Below are 4,144 nucleotides of genomic sequence, written 5' to 3' on the forward strand. Positions count from 1 at the left end.
GCAGGAAGGAAGTGCTGGAGGTTGGAAAGTCCAAGGTCAAGGTGCCAACAAGGTCGCATTCTGGTGAGAGCCCTTTCTTTGGTTCAAGACTGTTGCCCATCTTAAGTATGTTGATTCTTCCAATTCATGAACATGGAATATTGTTTGTTCCCTTTTGTTGTGTCTTTTTCAATCTCTTTTAATAATGTTTTATAATTTTCAGTACATAGGTATTTCATGTCCTTTGTTAAGTTTACTCCTAGGTATTTTATTTTTTTGGTTGCAATTGCAAAAAGAATTGTATTTTGTGGTTTTTTTTTTCATTTCTTTTTCGGTAGTTTTGTTGTTAGCATACAGGAAGGCAATGGATTTTTGCACATTGATTTTGTATCCTCCAACTTCACTGTATTTGTTTATTGCTTCTAATAGTGTTTTTTTTGGGTGGAGTCTTTAGGGTTTTTCTATACACAGAATCTTTTTTTAAAAAAATATACTTTATTGATTTTTTACAGAGAGGAAGGGAGAGGGATAGAGAGCTAGAACCATCGATGAGAGAGAAACAGCGATCAGCTGCCTCCTGCACACCAAAGAGGAAGGGAGAGGCATAGAGAGTCAGAAACATGGATGAGAGAGAAACATCAATAAGTCGCCTCCTGCACATCCCCTGCTGGGGATGTGCCCACAACCAAGGCACATGCCCTTGACCAGAATCGAACCCAGGACCCCTCAGTCCACAGGCCAACGCTCTATCCACTGAGCCAAACCGGCCAGGGTTATACACAGAATCTTATCATCCTCAAAAAGTGGTCATTTTACTTCTTCCTTCCCAATTTGGGTGCCTTTTATTTCTTTTTCTTGCCTTATTGCTCTGGCTAGGACTTAGAGCACTATGTTGAATAAGAGTGGTGAGAGTGGACATCCTTGTCTTGTTCCTGGTCTTCAAGGAAAAGCTTTCAGTTTTTCACCATTGAGTATTATATTAGCTGAGGGTTTATCATATATGGCCTTTATTATGTTGAGGTACTTTCCTTCTTCTCCTATTTTATTGAGTGTTTTAATCATAAATGGATGCTGTATCTTATCAAATGCTTTTTCTGCATCTATTGATAAGGTCATATTATTTTTATCTGTTCTTTTGTTAATATGGTGTATTACATTGATTGATTTCCACATGTTGAACCATCCTTGTGCCCCTAGTATGAACCCCACTTGACAGTGATGTATTATTTTTTGGATGTACTTTTGTATTTGATTTGCTAATATTTTGTTTAGGATTTTTGCATCTGTGTTCATCAGATATATTGGTATATAGTTTTCTTTTTTGTGTTATCTTTGCCAGGTTTTTGTATCAAACTGTAATCCAATTTCATCGGGTTATATTGGCCTCATAGAATGTGTTAGGAAGTATTGCCTCTTCTTCAATTTTTTTTTTTATTTGAGAAGGATAGATTTAAAATCTTCTTTGAATGTTTGGTAGAATTCACTGGTGAAACCATTTGGTCCTCGACTTCTATTTTCGGGGAGGTTTTTGATGGTTGATTCTATTTCCTCACTGCTGATTGATTTAGATTTTCCCATTCTTTATGATTTAGTCTAGAAAGGTTATACATTTCTAGGAACTTATCCATTTCTTCTAGGTTATTGAATTTGGTGGCATTTAGTCTTTCATAATATTCTAGTATGATCCTTTGAATATCTGTGACTCCTCTCTCATTTCTGATTTTGTTTATATGGGTCTTTTCCCTTTTTCCCTTAGTGAATCTATTCAAAGGGTTGTCAGTTTTATTAATCTTTTCAAAGAACCAACTCTTTGTTTTATTTTTTATATAGTCTTTTTGTTTTATATTTCATTCAATTCTGGTCTAATTTTTATTTTTTCTTTCCTCTGCTGTCTTTGGGTTGCTTTTGTTATTCCTTTTCTAGTTCTTTAAGATGTGATATTAGGTTACTTGGAATTTCCCTTGTTTCTTGAGATAAGAACTTGTAATAACTTCCCTCTTATTACTGCTTTTGCTGCATCCAAGAAGTTTTGATGTTATATTGTCATTCTTATTTGTCTCTGTATAAATTTTGATCTCATATTTTATTTGTTCTTTGACCCAGTCATTTTTTAGTAGTATGTTGTTTAATCTCCAGGTATTTGTGTGTTTCTTTACTTCCCTTTTGCAGTTGATTTCTAATTTCAAGTCATCATGGTCAGAAAATATACTTGGTATAATTTCAATTTTCTTTAATTTGTTGATGCTAGTTTTTTAAATTAAATCTTTATTGTTGATAGCATTATATATGATCCCTTTTTCCCCCATTCACCTCTTCTACCCACCCCACCCCTTGCCCAGGCTTTAATCACCCTACAATCCCTGTCCATGGATTATACATATATGCATACAAATTCTTTGGTTAATCTCTTCCCACCTACCCACTCTCCCCCTCCTTCACTCTGAAATTCCAGTTTGTTCTATGCTACTGTGTCTCTGGATCTATTTTTTACCTCTGTGATCTCCCAGTCTTGAACCTCTGCAACTTGGTAAGACAATACAGCTCTGCTGCTTGGGGGTGGGGTTTGTTTTGCCCTCACCATAATGGTGACCCTTGACCTCCATGGGGACATGCCCTAAGCACCCCTTCTGGGGATCAGTCACAGAGGGAAACAGCAGTTCTACTGCAACAACTCTTGGTTTACAGATAATATGCTCCTGGACCCAATTTCAAGAGCAACAAGATGTGAGTTTTGGGAGTCCAAATGGCAGCAGGGCTCTGTGATTCCATTTCTTTGAAATATCACCACCCTGCCAACAGTGGAGAGCCACGCAGGAGAATCCGGTGCTCTATTAGGCATCTGCTGACTCAGACACTGTTTGCACCCTTGCCGCTTGCCCTACTGAGCTGCTCCCACCCCCTCCACATCTTTCTGTTCCTCCTGGCCTAAGGAAGCACCTGCTGCTGCGGCTTTCTCCCCTCTCCCGGCCAAGCCAGGAGCTCCTGCCTGCAGGGCTTTGTCAGTAGGCCGGTTGCACTTCCCCTTTCGTCTCCCCATTAATTCCTGGGTGCCCAGCTTTAGATGTTTCAATGCGTGGGTCTCTCAGGTGTGTGTCTGTGTTAAGCAGGGATTTCTTTATTGAATTATAGTTGGTTAACTTGTTGAAATTTCAGGGGGAGAGGGCTAGGTGTGCTGTCATGCCACCATTCCTTTGATGTCACTCCCTTTATCTTTTTTATTACATCCTTTGTAGTGGGTGTGAAGTGTATCTTGTGGTTTTGATTTGCATCATAGCTGATAATGTTGAACATCTTTGCATGTGCTTATTGGCCATTTGTATATCTTCTTTGAAGAACTATCTATTCTAATCCTTTGCCAATTTTTAAATTGGGCTATTTGAACATAACATAAAGATTTCTTTCTGGACTTTCAATTCTATTCCAGTGATTCATATGTCTATCCTTATGCTAGTACCACACTATCTTGATTACTGTTGCTTTGTAGTACGCTTTGAAATAAAGAATAGTGAATCCTCCTACTTTGTTCTTTTTAAAGTTTGTTTTGGTTATTCTGGGTTCCTTGTGATTTAATATGAATTTTTAAATTAGCTTGTTAATTTCTACAGTCAGCTGGAATTCTGATAGGAGTGTGTTGAATCTGTAGATCAATTTGGGAAGTATTGTCATCTTAACATTATTAAATGTTCCAATTCATGATCATAGAATGGCTTTCCATTTATTTAAATCTTATTTAATTTCATTTTGAAATGTATCTTTATTGTTGAAAGTATTATAGGTATCCCCTTTCTTTGTTTGTTTTCCCATTGACCTCTCCTCCATCCCATATTCACCCCTCCCAGGCTTTCACCATTATTTAATTTCTTTCAAAAATTTATTTTTAGTTTCCAGTATACAAGTCTAGTCCTTCTTTTGTTAAATGTATGCCTAAGTATTTTATTCTTTTGGTGCTATTATAAATAGAATCATTTCCAGCCCTAGCTGGTTTAGCTCAGTGAATGGAGCATCAGCCTGCGGACCCAAGGGTCCGAGGTTCAATTCCAGTCAAAGGCACGGACTTTGGTTGCAAGCTCCTCCCCAGCCCAGGCTCTGGTTGGGGTGTATGCAGGAGACAACCAATCGATGTGTTTCTCTCACATTAATGTTTCTCTCTATCTTTTCCTCTCTC

General features: G+C 37.8%; 1 protein-coding gene across 1 annotated transcript in view; it reads left to right on the forward strand.

Moving 5' to 3' along the window:
- The window catches only part of FRMPD3 (FERM and PDZ domain containing 3), an 89,482-nt gene that overhangs the window by 74,015 nt on the left and 11,323 nt on the right, over positions 1–4,144 (forward strand). The gene's annotated exons all lie outside the window — the stretch shown is intronic.

This window comes from Myotis davidii, unplaced genomic scaffold (genome assembly GCF_000327345.1).
Source record: "Myotis davidii unplaced genomic scaffold, ASM32734v1 scaffold563, whole genome shotgun sequence".
Taxonomy (NCBI): Eukaryota; Metazoa; Chordata; class Mammalia; order Chiroptera; family Vespertilionidae; genus Myotis; species Myotis davidii.